The 25150-nt window shown below is 45.6% G+C and overlaps 1 long non-coding RNA gene across 1 annotated transcript; it reads right to left on the bottom strand.

Moving 5' to 3' along the window:
• Nucleotides 1-348: 348 nt before the first annotated feature.
• On the bottom strand, nt 349-22178 carry LOC146183080 (uncharacterized). Its single transcript, XR_014708458.1, has 3 exons — nt 21956-22178; nt 7618-7691; nt 349-481 (listed from the first exon to the last, which is right to left on the bottom strand). It is a non-coding gene; the product is annotated as an uncharacterized LOC146183080 (long non-coding RNA).
• Nucleotides 22179-25150: the final 2972 nt, after the last annotated feature.

A 25150-nucleotide genomic window follows, 5' to 3' on the forward strand; every position in this document is an offset into this window, starting at 1 on the left:
GCGAATTGATTCAAACAAGGAAAGTACGCAGGTGATGGCAATATGAAGGTGCGCGGAAGCCCGCGTGCTTCCTTGCAAGGGGTTTTTATAACATTTTGTAAACATTAATAATAGCAAAGATATTTCGTGTACTCAATAAACCTCTCGTTGAACTTTTATTGGATTTGGTCCAGCAGAGCGCCCAAAGCTATCAGCTGATCCGACTACAGGCTGAGGTAGGGCGTGCTTAATCTTGTCAAATAAAAATATAACGGAGACAATTTCGTCATATTGCGGTGTGTAAAAAATAACATACCTCGTGGGTGGCTTCCTTTTCAGCTGTATTCTTTGTTTCTGAACAGCTGTAGGGGCCAAAACAGATCCCGACGTCGAGTGACACAAGTGCCGCAACTCCAATTTGTGCACCTCTGAATCGAGAACGACGGATCTCCAAGCTTTGTGGGAGACTCCGCCTGGCTTGTTCGAAGATTTCATGGGACGCCTGAAATAAAAGCATCCTTTATATTTTTCTGGACACAGACGACAAAATAAAGGTGTTTTAATTTTAGTAAACACTATGTTTTATTCACAATGAGGCAACCTTTACCAATAAAGGAACGCCTATATCCTAGAAAGAGTCTATATAATTATGTACTGGTATTGACACTTCCTACCGCATTCGGCAGAAGTGCAGCCAAGTGAAGACGGATTTCAACGCGGACTCTTGGAGCCAAGATAATTTGCGGTCACCCTGAGACGTTGATGATGAATATATTCGATCCAGGTACTACAAGGTAAAATTGCAGGAAAGGCGTCTTTTGCCACCGGAATAACGGAAAAAAAGAGCCGCGTATTAAAAAAGAGCCGTACTGTCTATGGTTAGCTGAAACAGAAATGTTAAGAAATTGTCGCAATGCTGACATTAAAAAGGCACTGGGAACAAGAGCAGAAGTTGCCCATTAAGGCGCAGAGACCACTCTCAACGAATATTGAGCGAAAAAGCAAACAGGAAAAACTATGATACCCCATGCGCTATGCTGCACCTGCATTCACTCGGAGACCGCGACAACCAGTGGCTCTGTGCGTGGATGCCCCAAGTGTGGACCGGGTGGTGGAATATTTGCCCAGTGAGGTTTTCGCAGACATAAGTGGCTTTCTTTGCTGCTGCAAAAATGATAGTCCATTGGAAAAAGGGACAGAGTAAGTTTTTACTAAAACCAATATTTGCAGACAATATGATCAGTGTCTCAAAGAAAAAAATCTGGGAGACTATTCTTGAATCATTTTAGGAATGTGCAAGCCAGTACAAGTCACTTATCATGACTATTCTCCTTGCTAAGCAACCTGAATTGCAAATCCTTCTTCCGTAATCCTACAGTCTTGAATAGCTTTCATATCTAAACCCGTCGCTTATCTTTTTGCCACATCTTGCTACGATTGGCTACTCTTGGAATTTCGAATCAGTTCTGGATATCAATGCACGGTCTGTGACTGAAAAAGCGGACATTCTTACTTGATTTCTCGATGATTTTAATTTTAAAGTTCGCATTGTGATGTTGTCAGAAACATGGTACTATGATGGATGCAAAATGTTATAATTAAGAGGTTATAACAATTTCTTTCTGAATTGTAGAGGCAGACAGGGTGGTGGTGTCGCAATTTATGTTACAATGCATAAGAGCTGTGAAAGCGTGCCTTAATTTAGTAAAGTAACGTCCGATTATGAGATAATAACCTTACAGAGCAAAAATGAAACCGTCTCAGTTGTATACCGTCCACCAGGAGGTAACATGAATTCTTTCATGCAGCTTTTTGGGCTCTTGTTCGAACACGTGTGCAGCAACAACTCCTGCCTTGTCTGCAGGGCCGATTTTAACACAAATTTGCTTGATGATACGAAAGCTACTCGGGACTTTAACAGTGTGCGGCATTCCTCCGGTTTTCTGAACTTAATAACAACATATGCACGAATCACTGTCAGTGCTCAATTTTTGCTCGATTTCATTTGGAGAAATAATATTACTGTAATTTACAGCTCTGGTACTCTAACGTCTCACATAAGTGACCATTGCCCTATATTTATGACCTATCAGACTAATTCCAAAGGCCCAAGGGAACACAAGCAGTCGCTAATAGTTCAGTCCATCACCGACGATAGTCTGAATCATTTAAACACAACATATGGGCTTGTGATTGGTCTACGGTCTGCAGCAAAACAGATGCAAATGAGGCATATAGTGAATTTATTAAACTCTTTGCGAATACATATGCAAAACATTTTCTGTTAGTGTCAGTAAAACCATCATATCAAACAAGAAAACCATAGGTTAACCAGCAGCATTTAAAATTCTACTCCCAGTGTTTTCCAAGGGATTAGTAAAGCTAACTTTTTCTCGTATTGCAAACTTTTTTCACAAGAAAAGCATAGTATGGTTTTAGGAAGGGTCGCGCGACTGAAGCTGCTTTGCTAGCCCTGATAGAAATAATTTTGGAAAATATTGAAAGTAATTTACTCACAGCCGGAATATTCATCGATTTCAGCAAAGCGCTCGACACCATCAATCACAATATTGTCATTAATAAACTATCATCTTATGGAATTCGTGGAACAGCTTTGGCTCTACTGCAATTTTACCAGGAAAATAGGCACCAGTGTGTATGCATCAGTAACAAAAACCATCTCTCTTACCAATAGTACGTGGCATACCACAAGGAAGTGTTTTGGGCCCTCTTTTATTTAACACTTATATAAATGATATTGTCAACACTGAAACCTCAGTTCGAATTGTTACCTATGCTGATGATAGCACCCTACTTATTTCTGTGAATAATATCAGCCAACTAGTATTAAAATCTAATGATGTCCTTTCGAAACTCTCAGCATGGATCAAAGCAAATAAAATCAAGGTAAACCGAAATAAATCCAAAGCCATTATATTTCGACCTTATAATAAAGAAGTTCCTTCCCTAGACCCACTCATTTTTCAAGACCAGACAATAGAGATAGTTCGCGAGTAGAAGGTTCTGGCTAGTGTGTACTACCATATTTCTAAAAAGCTATCTCCTGTTACTGGCGTAATCTCACGCTGTCACACATTGCTCCCCATAAGTACTAAACTGCAAACTTACTATGCTCTGTTCCTTTCTCACGTTACCTACCGTAGTCTAATATGGGCAACAACTAAAACAAATATCAACAAGCTTCTTGTCTTGGAAAGAAAAATTATTCGTCTCACCGTAAACTTAGAACCAACGTCAAATATTTAACCCATAATAAGATCACTTAATATGATTCATGTGGATAATATTTATGAATATCGCTTGTTACAATTACTTATTTTTGTTCGACAGGTATGGGCAATTTCTTTGTAAAACTTGCATCACTTGAACACCGCACTTCAATAGTAAACCCTAGATGCACTGGCACGTGGTCTCTACAACAATTTACAACAGACTACAAATTACAATCTTTGGCTCATAATCTTCACGTTTTTCTCAACAAATATAAAGACACTGTTGGTTTTAGTCCCAAGAAGTTGAGAAAATAATTCGTGCCAATATAATCTATCCATACATGAGTTCTTACTTTAAATATTATACTCGCCTTCGAACTTTCTGCCTTGTTGAGCTTTTTCATTGATTTTATTGTTGAACAATTTTTTATTTTTTATTTTTATATCATGCTGCAGTGACGTATGCATTGTACAGCACTTTTGGATGTCATAGTAGAATTATTATTGAACTTCTGGAATTTTCTGTTTGCTCCTGCTATATTGTGTACGGGTTTCCTGGACCGTTGTCAAGCTGTTTGTACAACTTTTAGCCCAGGTGACCATCCACTTGTTGGAAAATAAATTTGATTTAATTTGATTTGATACCCTTAACGACCATCGCTTATCCTGACTCCGCGATGCATCTCCTCACCACATGCATCTCCACTAAGACTCGATTAACTCGGTTTTTTTCTCTGATTTCTGTATTCTTGTGTCGACTAAAGCACGTAATATTTCCTTTTCTCTGTAACTTTCACTACAACTGCTAACGCAACAAATTAACCCATGTAATGATGCGACAGCGTTAAACTCTAGTACTCGCAAAAATCGGTGTCGCCCTTGAGAGCGTTGCGAGCGGGCCCGGCCTCTTCATAGCGAGAGCGAAATCGCGGTCATGGCTCTGGCAGATTGCAGTTGGCAGATTGCATGGCTGCGCACTGACTGGTCTTGAAGTTTGTTGGCGTCACGAGATCACGTGACGAGGCCACCACGAAGACTGCTGCCAACTCTTGCTTCGTCTTTCATATGAGAGGGTGTATTGGAATCCATCTTTTGCAGGACAATAAGATAACAAATAAAACACGCTGCCCCTATGCCTTGCAGGCACGTTAATACGGCTCAGATAAAGCGGGGATTTATCTCGACGAAGGTGGTCTTTCACATAATGTGTTACTGTGAGGAGTCAGCAGATGAGCGTATGCAAATGACTCTATGTCGCATAATACGCGCACAAATGAACGATTGCTGATTTAGTGAGTAGCAGATTCAATGGACGCAATCGAGATTATGCGAAGTAATTAAGGCTGTCACACCTGAACCTTAAAAGGTGGAGCTTAGGTTTGGCCTTGACGGTCGTAGTATTCCTAGATTGACACATCAAGAAGAGCTTGTCTGGCTGCCTCATGTTAAGAGAAATCCCATCAATATTTGTAACCACGCCTGCACAAATTCACATGCAAGAAAAGTGTTCCTTGATGAGAAAATATGGTCGTTGCTTTGTTCTTGATTGTTTAAACCTATATTAAAAATAATCTCTGATATGTTTATGATCATCCACACATTTGCAAAGAAATCCCCGCAGAAAAAAATGAAGTGCAAGGCATCAACGAATGATTCGGTTCAGTTTCTTTCGGTCTGTAGGGTTTATCATCCCAAAGCGACTCGGGTTATGATAGACGTTTTAGTACAGTACGTTGGAAGTTTCGACCACCTGGGGTTCTTCAACCTGCACACAGACATCGCACACTACAAGCGCGCCTTGATTTTCGCCTAAATAGTAAGGCTGTCGTCGCACTCGGGATTCCATCGGGCGCACCGAAAGGAATTTTGGGCTGCACGTAACCGCCTTGCATGTATAACTGCGCTGGTTTAATCAGAAACGCGTAGAAACAAATTTCTTGCATCGCGGATGGGCTAAACAAATTGTGCAAAAAAGGTGAAAATAACGACGACATTTTTGTCTCCCACACAAATACGTCTTTTCTTTTGGTTTGCGAGGCCCAAACTCAAAAATCTTTAAACTTTTTCGAGTAATCATTATCGAATATGATTGTTTGCACATATTATATACATTCAAAATATCCGCTTATCTCCCACTTACACGCTTCTAGTTTTTCGTTATTATTTTCAAAAGCGCGCCTTCTTGGCATTCAGTGCCACTTTGACCTATTCGCTACAAGCGCAGGAAAAATTTCGGAAGCAAATTATTGATTTGCCTCCGAAGCTAGCACCGCTTTCACTAATACGTTCATGAATGCATCCTGAAATATTCCGCAGTTTCCTCACAAATGTTTCAAAAAGCACTACATTCGTTTTCGATTTCCTTCTGTATTGTTAGTCAGCGCAACGAAGGTTTCTGACGCGAACTTTAGGTAAGAAATAGGCGCTTACACCATTTTTATTAAAATATTCATGAGAAGTGGTTTGAAATATTCCCCAAACGCCCCACAAATATTTTCAAATACGCCACAATTGGTTTCTATGCAAGTTGACAGTTCTCGCTGCGTCGGAGAAAATTTTTGAAATAAAACTTTACTCATTCTATGCCACCCTTATACTATCAACACGTGCATAACAGCATCTTATAGTGTCTCACAAACACCTCACAATTAAAAGGTGTCCCAGAATTCTCGCCTTTAATTGTGACAGGGAAAAAAATAAAGTGGTGGTGATGTTTTTTTTTTTTTTTGGTTAAGAACTCATATAATGCATCGATATACATGCAGAAGCAATGTTTAGCCCTTGTTTAGGCTCTTTTTGCTTCGTTTCACTTTACTCTGTCAAGTTTAGCGAAATTTAGATTTGTTTAAATTCTTCCAGTTCTCACACAGCCCCTAGGACACCACAGCCAGCATTAGTATCAGCAGCGGTGACGATGAAGTGACAGGCTATGCGATGATCGAAGCTCATTTGCAAAACATTCGAGGCAGGACGTGAAAGGATGGTAATTAGGACGTGAAGCAACCGGCTACCGACATGGCACAGTGGCCAGCGAAGCTGACCTTTTTGTCTATAAACCTTTTGCCTTTTTCGCGCTAAGTACAATGGCCAGCAGTTTCCTATCCGAGCGCTTGCTCGAAAGAGGCTTCACAGCCAGCATGGCGAAGTCAAAGAATGCGGGCAGAATAACGCTTCTTCATAAATACGTAGTCGACGCGAGCGCAGCTCCCCGTGCAATATGAAACGGTTGCCAACTTCCGCATTTGTGCCGCGAATAAAATACGCGCGATAGCTACACAATTCAAACTGCGTTTATAATTAGATCAAACAAGGAGCCTCAGGAATTATCGCACTTTTTTGAAATTTATTGCCTTAGTTCACGCTCCAAAATGAATTCGGTGTGCTGTTGAATCTCAAACACCCTTTACACTCATTCATTTTTTGGTCCAATCTGATTCCCGCGAATAAAATATAGAGGCGATATCTCTCCCTCAGACGCGTTATCATCATCGTCGTCATCCTCTCCACCGCGGACAGGATAACCCTAGCGATAAAAGGCATGATGCCGCAACAAGTAACTGCAGCAAAAGATGAAAGGTGAATTTGACATTAACTTTATTCCGGATTCGATCATTTTGATGAAAACCGCAATTTTACATGTTTTATAAAAACAGACAAAAGAATACTGTGGACCAAAATCAAGCTTTGCCTTTAAGTGTATGGCTCGATAGCTTGAGTTTCTATGTTCTTCGGCTTCCTTTAGACTTTCGTTCAGATACATGCGCTTCACTCTTCACTTGAACACCAATCCGCTAATTTGTGCCTCTTTTGAATCACACACACTTATTCGCCTACACTCGTAATTTACCTCTACATGTGCAAGACCTCTCTTAACGCATACAAAGCCTTGCTTCACCCAATTCCCTACGAGCATGTCAGCGTGACCAAGGGTAGCGCGTCTGATTCGGAATCGATTGGCCCCGGTGGGTTGGGTTCCCATATAAACTTTTAGACTCACAGCAGTTATCCGAGTTGGAAGACGCCGCGAGCTCGACGTCATGTGATCTACTGAGGTCGCATAACCTGGCGAGCAGCCTGTAGCCGGCCGTGTCCACAAAAACGGGCCATAGGCAAGCTCGTCATTTTTTGCTCACAATGTGAACTGCGATGGCGACAAAACCGCTAAATTTCTGGACAACGATTTCTTTATCACTATCGGGACAAATGTGAAGATATGGTTGGCCGAGTACCTAAGGGTTCGCTGTCTTGCGGTTACTTCATTCAAAATTCTGCGATCACGTAAATTATGTGCCATAAAGCACTCAGCAATGCTCAGTTCGACGCAACCATTGGACGACGTGGCGAGGCAACATCCCCTCGATATTTACCGGCTGTGCTGAAATTTTAATGTGTATGCCTGACTTACCTCCTTATCAGCCAAGCCAGAAGGACCGTGGGCTGGGCACTTGCCACGTTCTAGCCGCAGGCAGCGATGAACAACTGCAAGTAGTCATGATTTTTACCATTGCTTATACAACACGCGTCTAGTGTTAGATACAAAGAACATTGTAATAAAGACACTGAAGTTTCTGATATAGCATCCGCACTATTTTAACTTGAAACCAGCCTTGGGGAACACTTTTCCAATGGGGTCCTAAGCCTCAATGTGTCGTTCAAGTTAGCGATTAGGGCGTTCTACGGCAGATCCCGAAGGAGCGTTTACCGTTTTTTGGTGGCGGTGAAACGTAAAGTCCGTGCGTACTGTGCGATGTCAGTGCACGTTAAGGTATCTCAAGTGGCTGAAAAGGATCGAAACCTTTCGCTCGCCGTACAGCAACACCAATATCTATTTGCAACGTGAAACCCTATGAAGCAAACGAATTCAATAATGAAACCAAAGCAGAGAGAAGCATTTGAAGGCTTTCATTCGCGACCTGTGTGGTAGCACAGAGGTCTCTTTAGCTGCGTAGTCTAAGCGCATTATACAGGATCACGTAGGGCACAGTCAAAAACAGGTGGTACGACTCTAAGTTCGGTGTGTGCAAACGTTTGGACAACTGTGCAGTCACTAGAATCGCTTACCAAATCTTACGCGACGAACTGTTTTTGGTTCAAACGAACCAAAAGTAAACACAGTATCACTACCACTGTGTAACACGATGCGGAACGGTATCTGGTGAAGTATTTATGGATCGCTGCTGTGGTTGTCGTACCGAGAGTCTGTGGCTTCGGCTCTTGCATATGTGTGATGTATAAAAACCGCACCTCCTCTGCTTCATTCGTAAGCACTGCACCCAGAGCGTTGGTATTTATGTTCCTTGGTTGCTGGCACCAGACATCCTTCAGATTTTATTGTGTAGCGTCACGTGGTCGTAACATACATTCATTCGCCAATAGCGTCTAGCTACCGCCTATCACCCAGTCTTTTGCCGTGATCAGGCGACCATCAATGAGCTCAACTCTCGCCTCGCTCTTGGTGCAGAATTCATTGCTCCCAAGTGGGACATTCGCAGGATGCTGACAAATGCTTTTAAACGGTTTCCAGCTTGCAGCAAGTCGGGTTGTAAGTTGGTTGGTTTGGTTGGTTGGTTTGTGGGGTTTAACGTCCCAAAGCAACTGAGGCTATGAGAGACGCCGTAGTGGAGGACTCCGGATATTTCGACCACCTGGGGTTCTTTAACGTGCACTGACATCGCACAGCACACGGGCGCCTTGCTTTTCGCCTCCATCGAAAAGCTGCCGCCGATCGGGTTGTAAGGGTTGTTAGTGTCACTTGATATGTACATCCTTAAACATAAACATTTTTTTCTTACATGATGTGTTTCTCGTAAATATTTACTTCGACTCATTTCGCGTCATTACGCGAAAATTTCTCTTAGTGTTTCTGAATTTTGATGCTGATAATATTTCACTTAATGCATGCCAACCACCGCATTGCCATGCATCCTTTTTATATTGCTTGCATCAGGCGAACGCTTAGCTTTGGAAGGTACCGGTTTCTGCAGCCATCACTTGGTTAATTGTTCTGGCTACGACGCACTTTTCTAAGGTTTTGTAGAAGGCATCTTCTTGCGTCCCGCTCTATATATAGGTATATTTTCTCTACCTCGGCGTGGAAACAGATGGGTCATCTAGGTCCATACCGCTGAGGCCAGCAGGGCGGATTGCTCTTTGCCAGCCTCTCTTTACATCAAGCAACAAAACACTCACATCTATCACTTTAGGTGTCATTGTTGCCCCGACGAAGAAGGCAAGGAAATGACAGAATTCAGCGCACCTGCCTTTTATGCCCACAATTCCAAGAAACCGCATTCTTAAAAATTACATTAGCGCCTGTCACATTGACCATGAAGAATGAAGGCGGTGAAATCTACAAACCGCTCTCTCCTTAACGCTTTGGCGAAATCAAAACCCTGATCACGTTTTTCATGGGTCGCTTTTCAATTGCTTTTTTATTTCGGTCGACCCAAAGCTGATCGAAGATATATACTAAAGGATAAGCGCAAGCGAGTTACCGCATTACAACTGTCGCAGGGATATTTCTTCAGCGTCCTTTCAATGAATGAATGAAGCGTCGGGAATCCTTTCTGCTCAGCCGTATCAGTAGCTGCATTTGGCCTAGCCAGTCCGTCTCCTAACGTTTCAAAGTTACGCTTCCCGAGGCTCTTTGCTTCATCCTTGTGTTGCCGTTGACATAGTCCGGCGCCATCTAAGCTTTCAAGCTCTTCGTTAAGCCTATGAAATTTGTTTGAATTGACAGTGAAGCTCTAAAAGCGACACAAAATGCGCGGAGAACAACCCAGCCAGAGCAAGTGGTTTTGTCCCTATAGAAAATTTAAAAAGTGTTGTGAAAGTGTGGATGTGAAAGATCGCGTCTCTAAAACAGTGATCACCAGCGAGGCTGCCAAATAAAGGCACAGTGCGCTCTAACACACTGGACGGTGGTACATGAATATCGGCGTATATACTACAATTTGAGAGACTGGAATTTCTCTGCGCGACAGTAGTCCTTGCAAAAACAGATTTACACATGTGCAAAAAACAATTTCTTTGAGCTTTTACTTGAACCTATCACCTTGAGCCTCAGCCGACGCTCAAAAGAAATGCGCAATCAGCAGTTATCTCATTTCGCAGCCTTCCAGCCAACAAATGCTTGTGATGCGATGTTTTTGGGAAGCCAGAATTATATTTTGTTCTAAAGATTTTGAAGATATTCTGGTAATGCAGGTAAACCTCTTTATCTAACACGCAGTTCATTTTAGCCGGCGTTTGAAATTACATCATCATCAGCATCACCAACTGCAGGGCGAAGGCCACTTCTATACTCATCCAATAAACCAGTACCCGGTCCTGTACTACCTGCATCCCCTTGACCCCTAGAAACCTTTAGCCTCATCCACCTACCTAACTTTCTGCCATCCCCTGCTACGCTTTCCTTCTCTTGGTATTCAATTAGTTCCTCTTAGAGACCACCGGTTGTCCTCGTTTCGCACTACTTATCCTGCCCATGCCTATTTCTTCTTGCTTTCAACTAGAATGTAACGAGTTATTTCTCTCACCCACTCTGCACGCCTCCTACCTCTTAATGATACACCTAACATTTTTCGTTCCTTAACTCTCTGCGTTGTCCTTAGCTTATGTAGAACCTTTTTTGTTAGCCTAAACGCTTTCCCCCTAAGCTAGTACCGCTGAGATGAAAGCAGATGTCTTCCCTTAATGCAGATTACAAGCGTACCTCCTTAGCAAAGATATTTATTGAACAAAACATTCATATTATCTACGCCAGGATGTCTCGGAGACGGTAGTTTAAGACACATGAGTTTTTCAAAAATCATCATCATCATCCGCCTGACTATACCCACTGCAGGGTGAAGGCCTCTCATATTTCTCCCCTTAATCCGGTTCTGTGCTAGCTGAATCCACGTGACCACTGCAAACTTCTTAATCTCATCCGCCCACCTAACTTTCTGCCGCCCCTGCTATGCTTTACTTCCCCTGGAATCCAGTTTGTTACCCTAAGCGGCCATCGGTTATCCTCTCTTCGCACTACGTGTCCTGCCCATGCCAATTTCTCCTTCTTAATTTCCACTAGAATGTCGGTAACTTTAGTTATTTCTCTGACCCACTCTGCACGCTTCCTATCTCATAATGTCACCCCTACCATTTTTCGTTCCATAGCCCCCCGGGTTGTCCTCAACTTAAGTAGAACTCTCTTGGTTAGCCTCCACGTTTCAGGCCCCTTGGGTGAGTACAGGAAAGATACTATTGCTGTATACTTTAAGCTGCTAGTCGTAATCTGCGAGTGCTTGCTAAATGCGCTCCATCCCAATCTTATTCTTCTTGTTATTTCCTTTTCATGGTCCAGATCTGCGGTTACTACCTGTCCTAAGTAGATATATTCGCCTACTACTTCCAGTACTCCGCTACCTAATGTAAACTGCTGTTGCTTCCAGAAGCTGTTGAACATTACCTTAGTCTTCGACATATTGATTTTCAAGCCTACATTTCTACTTTTTCTGTCTAGGTCATCAATCTTTTTTGCAGTTCATCCCCCGAGTTGCTTAGCAAGGCAATGTCATCAGCAAATCTCGGATTACTGAGGTATTCTCCATCTACCTTTATCCCTAACTGCTCCCATTCCAAGTCTCTTAATACTTCTTCTAAGCAAGCTGTGAATAGTACTGGGGAGATTGTGTCTCCTTGCCTAACACCTTTCTTTATGGGAATTTTATTATTTTCTTTATGTAGAACTATGGTTGCTGTGCCGCCACTATATATATCTTCCAGCACTTTCACGTACGGCTCGTCTACCACCTGATTTCACAGTGCCTGTATCACCGCCGAAGTTTCAACTGAGTCAAATGCTTTTTCGTAATCAATGAATGCTATGTATAAGGGCTGGTTATATTCCGAGCATTTTTCTATCACCTGGTTGATGGTATGGATATGATCGATAGTAGAGTACCGTTTCCGAAACCCTGCTTGATCCTTTGCTTGATTGCAGTCTAAGGTTGTCCTGATTCTATAAGCAATTACCTTAGTAAATACCTTATACGTAATAGACTGATTGGTATGTAGTTTTTAAGGTCCTTAGAGTCCCCTTTCTTGTGAATGAGGATAATGTTTGCATTCTTCCATGGTTCCGGTACCGTCGCTGACACCAGGCACTGCGTATACAATGTGGCCAGTTTTTCTAGCACGATATCCCCCCCCCCCCCGTCCTTCAGCAAATCTGTAGTTATCTCATCCTCTCCAGCTGATTACCCCTTTTCATAGTTTCTAGTGCTTTCTTAACCTCATCCTTCGTCACTAGTGGAACGTCTGACTGTTTTTCCCTACCGCCAATCTCATTACGATCCTGACTACTTTGGCTACTGTAGGGCTCTGTATAGAAATCCTCCGCTACTTTGACTATCTTGATCATATTCGTGATGACGTTGCCCGCCTTGTCGCTTATCGCATACATCTGTTTTTTGCGTATGCCCAATTTCTTCTTTACCGCTTTAAGGCTTCCCCCGTTCTTTACAGCATGCTCAATTTTCTCCATGTTATTCTTCCTTATATCGGCCACCTTGCGCTTATTGATTAGCTTTGATATCTCGGCCAATTTGATCTGGTCTGTTGGATTGGAAGCTTTCATACTCTGGCGTTTCTTAATCAAATCTTTCGTCTCCTTAGAGAGTTTACCGGTATCCTCTCTAACTGTCCTACCGCCTACTTCTACCGCACACTCAGTAATGATATCTCTGAAATTATTGCTCATTGCTTCTAGGGTAATGTCGCCATCCTCAAATTTTTCAAATCAAGTTTTTCATATAGTTTCGGCCAACCATATCTACAGAACTCTACCTCGCAAATCAGCAAACCAAAATGCAGATGAAATGAGGGGCTTCAATGACAGCGGCTGTTGGCTCCCATTCTTACCGAGCTGGCAAAAAACAACTGGTGTATGGTTTACGTCTCCAGTTGCGAGAAAAAAAAACAGGAAGAGGAAAGTGCTTCCAGGAAACGACCTAACTGAGACGCTGGTAAGGTTAGTTCGTTCGTGTGCTTTCATGTCCCGTAGCGACTGAAGCTATGAGAGACGCCGTAGTAGAGAGCTCGGGTAATTTTACCCCCCTCCCCCCCCCCTGGCGGTTCTTCAACGGGCGCTGACACCGAACATCACACACGCATATTGTCGTTCGCCTCTATCGAAAAGCGGTCGCTGCTGCCGGGATTTCATGCCGCTCTTGGGCCTAGCATTCGACTTCTTTACCTACCATGACACACCAGTTTTGCCAGCTCTGGTAAGATTTACCATAGTGGATTCATTCCTCAGTGTCATGAATTTCGAGAATACCGTTGCAGACAACGCTTCGGTATATTGTAGTGGAACCAAGCGATCCTTCTTAATTCGGGGAGGGAGGGGAGTTTCTGTGCGGTGTAGCCTCCCATCTAAATAAACCGAGTTTAAACGGAGCGTTCTCAGCAGAGTAATAGAATCACTCTCGGGTCGTGACCCGCTAAGCTCCGTAGCCTGGGTTCGAATTATTTTGGAACACCATCTGCCATTGAAACTTCTCCGGAATTCAAGCTTCATTTCCATGTTTGTCTCATTTTATTACTGCGTGCGCATTTGCGAAAAGAAAATATAGGAACCCGAAAGTAATAATGGCCCATTAAAGAGCGAAACTGAGAGAAGCGGAAGCAGTAATTGGCTTGGAAACGCGCTCAGCCGTACATCGTAGTCGTAAATTAACCTCAAATAAATTTTGGTGACAAATGCGGCCACTGTGTTCTATTACTGGAAGAGAACAGCCATTGAAACACTTTGATAATTAACCGCGCATCTTTACATCAAACACACGCTCTAACAGATGTAAGAGGTAGTTTAGACCACTATCTTAAAGTTGAATTCATTCCAAGCGCGCAGAACGGAGGGTCTCGCAACGCGATAATATGGCTCCGTGGCAGCAGTCGCATGCTTCAGTTGTCTCGTTATCTAATACGTTTTGCCACGGTGCTGTCGGCATAGCAGTCGGCATGCGGCTGACTGCAATTTACGCACAACCACGGATACATCTTTTTGTAGCTCGTATTAAGCACATGTTACAAGAAAGCTGGCACCAGTGTTATTGAATGAGTTAAGAATTTCTAATCCCTTATCCGGTAGTGGGAACAATTGGGAAAGTTGGTAGACTGCTTAGGTCGGATTCGTGATGCGAAAACCAGGCTGCGCCGGGACATTTCTATCTAGACGTAAACAACAGAAAGCGGAGTGGCGGAGCGATCTCGCGCTGGGCCAGGAACACCCATGTCGTCTATATTCTCTCCGCTGCAACGTTCGTCCAACGTTCAGGGGGTTAAAACCAAATATCGCATAGCCGGTATAGGCTATCATTATCATCATCATTATCAGCCTTACTATACCCGCTGCAGGGCGAAGGCCTCTCCTATATTTTTCCAATAAACCCGGTTCTGTGCTAGCTGCATCCACTTGACCCCTGCGAACTTCTTAACCTCATCCGCCCACCTAACTTTCTGCCGCCCCCAGCTACGCTTTCCCTCCCTTGGAATCCAGTTTGTTACACTAAGCGACCATCGGTTATCCTCTCTTCGCTATAGGCTACAGGCTTTAGCAGGACAAACCATGAATCAAATTTTTCATATCGTCACCCTATTGTAATGCAAGATAAAATGTGGTCCGCGAATAGCTAATGTGTACGCATATTGAGGAATGCCGTGTATTTGTGCCTGATATAAGTATTGACAATACACAATGTTAAAAAAGTGCGCGTTGAGCACACCTGTGACGCTCGGCACAGTAAGAGTCTGGCCAAGAAAGGATGCTTTTGCCAACCAAATTCTTTTTCTCGAGGCTCGCCCACCTGCCCCTGGAGTCCTGACATCACATTGTTTCCAACCAAGAGATTTCTGGTCGTTCCATGATGGAATCGACGTCGTGCATCAGCTCAGCACCTAATGTCCCGCAGTGTCCGTGCATGAGTATGCAAGTAATGTTACATGTCCCTCTAGTGTCAAAAAGGCTGCAGCCTGTTACTCGCCGTTCTTAATTGCTATGGTGAATTGCGACGTCTAAGATGCAAGCGACAGTGCCAAGAGCAAGATGCTGAGCCTAAAAGGTGCAATCTGCCCAAGCGGAATCGAAGCGACAATTATGCTGCGATTCAACAGACTTAGCTGCAGGATAAGAAACAATTAAAAAAAAATGAAGAACCCCCTGTGCACAAGTATAGAACGTGTTCAAGTGATGTCACAGGTGCCATTTTGTGGTGCAGAACAGAGCTTTAGCAAAGTAGAGATAAGGCAATTAGATACGCCCGCAACCTTTCGCGGTGCTATTTAGTCAAGAAGGTTGACATCCTGGTATCACAGATATGTATACAGGACTTACTTCATTACCGCCCGCCCATAATGTTCACAAATAGAAACAAAAAGCTACCGCAGATCTGTAAGTTTAATGACTTGCTCATTAAAAGAGCGTTTCATCCCACAGCAAAGAATTTACATCCGACCGCAAAGCGAAACAACCGAATACGCTTCGCCCTGGTATCTTTCGTTTTATTGGGGACAAAATTATCAATATATATAGAGCGTAAGTTTTTCTTGTTAAGGCTTGATGACCTCAGTTTCATTCTTTTTTTCGCCCCAATATACCACTCTACAAGTCCCAGTTGCGTTTAGTTTAAACATTTCTGGCGCACAAAAACGCTCCACCCTTACGCCCGGGTCACTCAATATGCTCATGCAGGCCAGGGATGTCACGAACTTCTCTAATAAAAAAGACTAGGTTTTGTAGGAGCTTTTCCCGGTGACCACGTTCTATTGACTTGCACACTCCGGTACTGGCTTTATCTAAAGGACTGCGGGGTAGCATGTCAAGACGAGGGAAGCTAGAAAAATGGGTGCTCACGTCAGAGCCCGTGACCGGTAAGTGCATTTCTATAGCATGGTTGTATTCTAAGTAACTAACTGCAATTGGGATAAGGAAGCGCATGGCTCACTGCTCTTGCCCCGAACACCTATATATACTTCCACAGAGTAAACAAAAACAGAACACAATAACCACAAGGCAACCTAGTTGTTCGGGCACCGTCGTTCTATGAGCGATGTGCATAATTATATTGCCAGACTTGTCATGCGCCCACCAGATTCCTGGTCCCGCGGTTTGCGCACCTGGGGTAAACCAAATTGCAGAGTAGATTTCTGTTGTTTTTTTTATGAAGATTAAGCAGATTAACAAGTCCAAGTTTTGGCAAAGTTTCAGGCACCCATTGAACAGGAGAGTGTAAAACACTGTTGTCTTGCCTGCGATTGTGACTGCCAGTATTGAAAATCTAAAGCTTTACACCGAGCCGAAAATCATCGGTATCTCCAACTCGGCGCTCTTATACTTGTGAATAAAAAATCATTTTTATGAATATGAATCTATGTTTCAGCAAGTGCTATGAGTACAAAGAACCTATTGTAGACCGTCGACAACAATGAAATTAATAGCGATAGTCCACAATTTTTGTTTGGCACCCAGGTTCTAAATGCTGCGGAATAGCCTCGAAAATATCTAACTGCTCATAATTTTAAAACAGTCCCTTCGTTGTCATGGTATTACGTACTTATTGGTATCGGAGTCGTCGTTCTTTCCGCATGCCTAATTCTGGACCAAAACGAATGTCAAATATATTAGTACTATGCTGGGTGTTTCACTAAACTCTTCCGAAACGTTATAATAAGTAGTTGACAATAATAAGCAACACCATTCGCAGAGAAGCGAAGGGAATGCCATCTTCAGTGCAGTGAATGAATAAAACTCAATAATAACTTTTTTGAGAGCCTGGTGCACAACACCAACAAACAGCTTGAAGACGCTGCAATAATTGTCTTTGAAATGTTCAAAAAGTAAATTTCTAAACTTGTACGTCGTTAGGAAATGAGCGTTTTATCCTTCACGGAACTGAAAATGAGCTCTTGAGGCGCACACAAAGCTCAGCCGAAGGATAATGTCCCCTCGTGGTGTGATTTGTTTACTACGGTGCTGTATTCGAGCTGCTTTCTCAGATGTTCGATAACATAAATAACTTATTATGTTGTTTGTTAGGTTATCTGGCTGCGCACTTGACAATAAGCCAATTCTTTTCTTTGGGCTAAGCAGCGGAGCAAAAGTGTGTGAATGGCAACGTAAATGCAGGCCAAAGTAATATGCATCACGCCTTGGCGATAAATACTGAGGCAAAGCCCGGGCGAATATTAGTACCTTTTACAGACATGCAGCCAAAGCGCTCGCATATGTACCGAAGTAAATATCATATCTTCTTTGTGGAACGCATAATAAGATTTGAAAAATTTGTTGTGGTTTAACTCTGGCTAACCCTTGTTGAATTGCGATAGCAACGGTGGAAGCTTCTTTTGTCTGCTGCATTATTCCCCTATCACGCCCTATCTGTGTAAGGTGCAACAATTATTGGGAACACTTAAGCTCATCCTTTAAGAGAATGACGCTAGAGCGTAAGTTACCAGTCTTTTTCTTCTCTTCCTTCTCCTTCTTCTTCTTCTTCTCTTCTGCTCCTCCTCCTCCTCGGCTGTTTAAGGAAAAGCGTGGCCTCCGCCGAGACCACGCGACGGCTCGAAACCTGACGCAGTATTGCTATTGCAATAAAAACTGAAGCTTGCAGCGTATTACTTTGTGTGTACTTGCGTGTACTTGTACTAGAGAGCATGCCGTTAGAACTGGGCGACGGACTCCTTGCAGCAGGTCCGCAGCGGACGTAGCGCTCGCGCCGAGCTTCCTATGGCCCCGTGCTCTCACTTCCAATTTTGTAGGACGAAAAGCAGACTTCTCCGTGCTGCAAAGCTTTCGAGTACGGCGTTTTGGTTATTTAAATAGCTGATATGACATCATCTTTACATGGCTTTGACCTCCCTGCTGTGAACAACCACTAGACCGTGCAAAAAAGGCGAAATACAAAACTTCAGTGTTGTATAAACTAATTATTGTGATTTTATTGTAATCACCATCCGTCAAAAACAGGGACAAAACCACTTTGATGAGCAAGCAAAGCTATATATTGATGCGGGTACTGCTATTCTCGGCCTCAATTCCGTCGAGACATTACAGGCTGCTGAAACCAATGTGATGGGGTTGTTTGATAATTTTTAGGAACCGGTTTAAAAAACTGATTGGCAGTCATGCGTGCCATCATCACTGTGTGAATAACTTCGTAACCCAGCTAGCGTTAGTGCTCTGGCGTATCCAGGCGACGAGCATTTTATTCTTGCCGTACTACATTCATCACCGCAAGACCCTTTTACTTTCAGTAGCTGTGGTTCGTATTTGAAAGCACGCAGCGTTAGAGTGCAAGAAGCGCTTACATTTTTCCGTCCCCATTATTGCGTCTCGCGCTTTTCCGAAACCCACCTTATTGTTAGGTGTGTGCAGTGTACCGATAACTGCTATGAATACGCATGTCATTGCACGATTGCTACGGATGTCTCGCAAGCTGAAATGTACGCCTATACTGAAAACAGAAATTTTTATTTCCTTCATAATATCTACTACTGCGATCGGTGCTAGCCAGTTTCAGCAGAGTCTGAGGTGGGAGCTTGAACGCTTTGGTGGCGCCAACACCACCACTGCCCCAACATCGAAGCCAGAAAACATGTATGGCTAATGATCATAATATTGCCAGGGGGCGCTCAGAGTGAAAGACGACGTTGAAGTGAATCGGCTCCGGGCTCGCAGGACGTATCTAAACCTTGGATCGTGTGATTCTACCTGTACCGGCTCTGTTAATCTAGCCCCAGTCGCCAACACCGTGACAAATCTGGAAAGGTCAGGTCTGATGTCCCGTACCCCTACTCTAAGCAGGAGTGCTGGTCATATATTTGAGGAAACGCCCGTTCACCGCACTAGCCGCAGGCAACGAGGCCTACCACCTGAGTTTTCCCCCTCGGGCATGACTACCAGTAGCCACGACGTCGTCGCAATGCCTGGCGCGACCCCCACCTACGTGACGTTGCAAAACCCCCGCGTCCCAAAGACCTTTCACGGGGACACCTATGAAGACGTCGACGACTGGTTCCAGCACTACGAAAGGGTAGCTACATTCAACCTCTGGGATGACGCCGCACGGCTTCGAAATGTATATTTCAGCCTCGAGGATGGCGCTCGGACGTGGTTCGAGAACCATGAAGAGCAGCTGTCGTCTTGGAGTGAGTTCAAACATCATCTTGCGGCAACTTACGGAAGCTCAGATCGCCGCGAACGGGCCGAACGCGCTCTTCACACTCGGATCCAAATGCCTAACGAAACTGTAGCGGCGTATATCGAAGACATGACGCGCCTGTTTAAGCGTGCGGATCCTACGATGTCCGAGGACAAAAAGCTGTGCTACCTCATGCGTGGCGTCAAAGAGCACCTTTTCGCTGGCCTGGTGCGCAGCCCGCCGAAAACTGTTGCAGAATTCTTTGCTGAAACATCCACTATAGAGAAAGTGCTTCAGCAGCGAGCTTCGGCACGGGATCCCACCATCCACGCCGCCTCCGTCGCTGCTGAGTTCCCATCGCATAGCATGGACACATCGGCGCTACGGGAGCTCATACGTTCCGTTGTGCGCGACGAACTCCGACTGATGTATGGCACACCTCAACCAGCTCCTTCCTCCATCGCCATCGTTGTCCGCGACGAGGTGCAGCAAGCGCTCCGGCCTCCATTTCCAATCGGTGAACCTGGCCCTACTCCTCCTCTTACACCACCAGAGTGTCACCGCCCTACATACTCCCAGGTGCTGCAATACTCTCCGCCCTCGTCGCCGTCCCTGATTCCTCCGAACGTAGCTGGGCCGAAAACAGCAGCCCCCGTGATCCAGTACGTCACAGATTCTCGACCGCATACACGGAAAGCAGACGAGTGGCGTACCCCCGACCGACGGCCGCTATGCTTTCACTGCGGCGAACCGGGTCATGTCTATCGGCGCTGTCCCTACCGTCGACTAGGTCTCGAAGGGTTTTCCGCTGATTCTCCGCGGCCTCGCTACGGCGAACGGCCTCGAGCCGTTGAAGATTTCGTCAATGATCAGCGCCGGATCGTTCCGTCTCGTCTGCGACCATCTAGATCACCGTCACCCAGGTCTCGCCCGCCGCCATCTGCTACGAGTTCCTCATGGGCAGCGCAGGGCCGCTCGCCCAGTCCCCAGAGGGAAAACTGAAACCAGCGACCTTCGGGGGTAGGCTCGCTGGACATCGCGGCGCGGGAGACCCCCCATTGATGCGGACACGGAAAGACTACGCATCGACATTGGAAACGTCCGCGGTTACCAATCATACCGCCACCTCGACGCCACCACGACGCACCTGCAACCACGGCGATTTGCCGGTGGAACCGACGACGAAACGACGCACCCGCAACGACGACGAATTGCCGGTGGGACACATGACGCAACAAGGCACCCGCAACGACGACGAACTGCCGGTGGAACGGACGCTGCAACAACGCACCTGCAACGACGACGAATTGCAGGTGAAGCAGACCGCGTACACCAACGCAGAGCACTCAAAGACTCAGAAGCCTGACATTCGCGAGCAGATTTCGTTGGACATAGCCGTAGTACTGGATGGTCGCCATGTTCGGGCTCTGTTGGATACTGGCGCTGATTATTCTATTTTGAGCAGCCAGTTTGCCGCAGTTCTCAAGAAGGTTTTGACTCCGTGGGCTGGCACAAACGTTCGCACCGCGGGTGGTCATCTGATTACTCCTCTGGGCATGTGCACGGCCAGAGTTCAAATTCAAGAATCAACATTTGTGGTAAGCTGCCTTGTTCTGAAAAGCTGTTCGCGTGACCTGATTCTGGGCGTAGATTTCCTTCGTGAATATGGCGCAATTATTGACCTCCGGAATTCTAAGGTCTCGTTTTCTACTGAGAAAGCAGTGGCCCTCGGCGGTGCAAAGCGACCACTCAATGTGCTTCGAGTTTATGAGGACAGTGTCACTCTGCCACCCCGAACCAGCACCTTCGTTAATGTCAAATGCAATGCCCTTAACGATGGTGACGCAATAGCCGAAACTAACGTATCGTTACTGTTGACACAAGGAGTCTGCGTGGCCCGCAGTTTGATACATCTTCACCGTGGTCAGTCCAAGGTACTTGTTACAAATTTTTCGCACGAGTATCGGCATCTTTTTCGTGACACATCCGTAGCTTTCGCCGAACGCATATCTGATGTCTCCGAGTGCTTGTCCGCAGAAACCGTGCCACCGCCCACATCCCTCGACAATCTCGATGTCAGCTCAGAGCTATCGGTCAGCCAGCGCGACCAGCTGTTTTCATTGTTACTCGAATTCAAAGAGTGTTTTGCATCGTCGTCAAAAGTGAATCAAACTCCCATCGCCAAGCACCAGATCGTGACGTTCGATAATGTGCGCCCAATCCGCCAGCACCCCTACCGCGTCTCTTCGACCGAGCGCGAAGTTATTAGGTCACAAGTTAAGGAAATGCTCGAAGATGAGGTTATCCAGCCTTCCAATAGCCCGTGGTCCTCCCCGGTCGTTCAAGTTAAAAAGAAAGACGGCACGTTACGTTTTTGCGTCGATTACCGCAAACTGAACGCCGTAACCAAGAAGGATGACTACCCCTTGCCGCGGATTGACGACGTCGAGAGAGTCGTATTTTTCGTCCATCGATCTAAAAAGTGGCTACTGGCAGATTGAGGTCATCGTGAGAAGACGGCCTTCGTCACACCCGACGGCCTTTACGAATTTAAAGTCCTACCTTTCGGCCTGTGTTCCGCGCCGGCCACATTTCAGCGGATGATGGACACTGTCCTCGCCGGCCTTAAATGGCAGTGTTGTCTAGTCTACCTAGATGACGTGGTGGTCTTCGCAGAATCTTTGCACAACATCTTCAGCGCCTGCGGTCAGTACTCGAAGCCCTTCGATCCGCTAACTTGACACTTAAGCCACAGAAATGCCACTTTGGCTACCGAGAGCTTAAATTTCTCGGCCATGTCGTCAGCGCCGCCGGAGTGAAGCCCGACCCTGACAAGATTGCTGCTGTTGCGGAATTTCCGATTCCACGTGACAAGAAAGCTGTTCGCCGATTTCTCGGCTTGTGCAGTTACCACCGGCGTTTTATCGATAACTTCGCTGATCTCGCTGAACCGCTGACTCAGCTCACCCGGGGAGACACCCCTTTTGTTTGGACGCACGAACAAGAAGCTGCTTTTGCCGAGCTGCGTCTCCGTCTCAAATCGCCGCCTGTTCTAGCCCATTTCGATGAGCAGGGGGAGACAGAAATACACACCGACGGCAGTAACGTTGGCCTTGGGGCGGTTCTCGTGCAACGTCAAGAGGGTGTTGAACGAGTCATCGCCTATGCCAGCCGTACTTTATCCCGCGCCGAGACGAACTATTCAACTACTGAAAATGAATGCCTCGCCATTATTTGGGCTGCTGCGAAATTTCGCCCCTATCTTTATGGTCGCCCATTTAAAGTTGTCACTGACCACCATTCTTTGTGTTGGCTGGCCAACCTGCGTGACCCATGCGGCCGCCTGGCGCGATGAAGCCTTCGCCTACAGGAGTTCGATCTCACTATTGTTTATAAGTCCGGACATAAGCATGAAGATGCTGACACGCTCTCCCGCGCGCCTGTCGAGCTCGCTCCACCAGACACGGATGACGCTGACAGTTTCCTCGGAGCTGTTGATGCTTCAGATATGTCACATCAGCAGCGTGCAGATCCAGATTTACGAGCACTGATTGATTATTTAGAAGGTCAGCCAGCCACCATACCTAAGTGCTTTTCTCGGAGCCTCTCAACTTTCTGCCTGAGAGGTGGAGTGCTTTATAAGCAGAACTCTAGATCCGAGTCAAGAACCTACCTTCTCGTGGTACCCACAGCTCTGAGAGAGGAAATCCTTTCCGCGTGCCACGATGAACCAACATCTGGCCACTTGGGCTATTCTCGCACACTTGCTAGGATACGACAGACATTCTACTGGCCCAACCTTGCCACTGTTGTTAAGCACTATGTCAAGAGCTGTCGGCAATGTCAGCGTCGGAAGGTTCCGCAATCAAAGCCTGCGGGCCTCCTCATGCCCATAATACCACCACGAGCACCATTTGATCAAGTCGGCATGGACCTTCTCGGTCCTTTCCCTCGGTCCTCTGGTGGCAACCGTTGGATAATCATCGCCACAGACTATCTGACTCGCTATGCCGAGACCAAAGCGTTACCTAGTGGTACAGCGTCTGAAGTTGCCCATTTCTTTGTACACCAGATCATACTACGGCACGGTGCTCCTACCTGTATTATTACTGATAGAGGGACTGCCTTTACTTCAAAAATGATGGCCGAAGTCTTTCATCTCAGTGGTACGGCGCATCGAAAAGCTACTGCTTACCATCCGCAGACCAATGGGCTGACGGAAAGGCTTAATAAGACCATCGCAGATATGCTGGCGATGTACGTCGACGCCCAGCACAAGACTTGGGATGCGATCGTACCATATGTGACGTTCGCATACAATACGGCAGTCCAAGAGACTACACGTTTCACGCCGTTTCGCCTCGTTTACGGCAGGGAGGTTCGGACGATGCTGGACGCAATGCTACCTTACCAAACAGATACCGAACTTTGTTCTGACGCCGAGCAGTTTGCCCAAGATGCTGAGCAAGCACGCCAACTAGCACGCGTCCACATCACCCAGCAACAGGACAGGGATTCACGCCGGTACAACCTCCGCCACAGACAAGCTTCCTACAACACCGGGGACCAGGTGTGGGTGTGGACTCCTGTTCGACGCCGCGGCCTTTCAGACAAGCTAATTTGCCGCTACTTCGGACCGTATAAAATCGTGCGACGCATCAGTAACGTCAATTACGAGGTGCTCCCGGATGGATCAGAGCACACAGGTCGTCGGCTATCTCGTCCAGAGACAGTTCATGTCTTGCGACTGAAGCCGTACTTTGCACGGTGACTGACAAACTACATCTACAAACTTTTTTTTTTGAGGGGGGGAGGTTGCTTTTGTACGCTTGTGTGTGTGCACGTGTAACTGTGTGCGTTACGCTTAAGGAGGGAGGAATGCCAGGGGGCGCTCAGAGTGAAAGACGACGTTGAAGTGAATCGGCTCCGGGCTCGCAGGACGTATCTAAACCTTGGACCGTGTGATTCTACCTGTACCGGCTCTGTTAATCTAGCCCCAGTCGCCAACACCGTGACAATATGCTCCTCCTTGTATGACAGAGAAAAGCAAAAACGCAGCAGAGGCCCCTATGCAGATGATCATGTCGGTAGGTAAACTTCGAAAGACTGAAGAGAGGCTATAAACGCAGATGATGCCGCAAAAAGTTAATACTAGAGCAGTTGATGACATTCTGCTGCCGTGTGTGCATCTGGGCTGGCAACAGTCATAGAGGCAACAGTCGGCCTGGCATCGGAGGTTTGTATATGAATAGAACATGACCTTTTACATGCAATAGCATGCGCACGAATCATGTCAAGGAAACGCGATCACAGTCCACAATAGAAAACCTAAGTATAATCCGGAAGGCAGTGCGCATAGGAACGCTTCGAGTTTCAGGAAAGACGTCAACCATGGCTTCTGCGATGTCAAGAAGTTGCATAGTTTTCCCTCACCTGGACGTCTGCCATAGGTAGTCAGGATGGGGTCCGTGCCCTTGGCCTTTACTTTTCTGCCTGATCGTGTTGAGCTTTCCAATGACAAGGAGAAGCTGGGATCTGCCGAGCGAAATAACAGAGTGCTGTTGCAATATTTTGATCTGTTTAGAACAAATAATAGAGCGATTCAAGTAATACGTCTCGATGTGTTCGAGTAACGAGTGACTGTGCAGCAGAGAGGAAGCAAGAAAATGCATTTTCTTACATTCCATAATGAACAAGTGGAATAAGTATGCGTGGGAGCTTACCACACAATAAACACTTTGGTATTACATGTAATGC

The sequence above is a fragment of the Amblyomma maculatum genome, chromosome 7, assembly GCF_055883805.1.
Source record: "Amblyomma maculatum isolate TAMU_Amacu chromosome 7, ASM5588380v1, whole genome shotgun sequence".
Lineage (NCBI taxonomy): Eukaryota > Metazoa > Arthropoda > Arachnida > Ixodida > Ixodidae > Amblyomma > Amblyomma maculatum.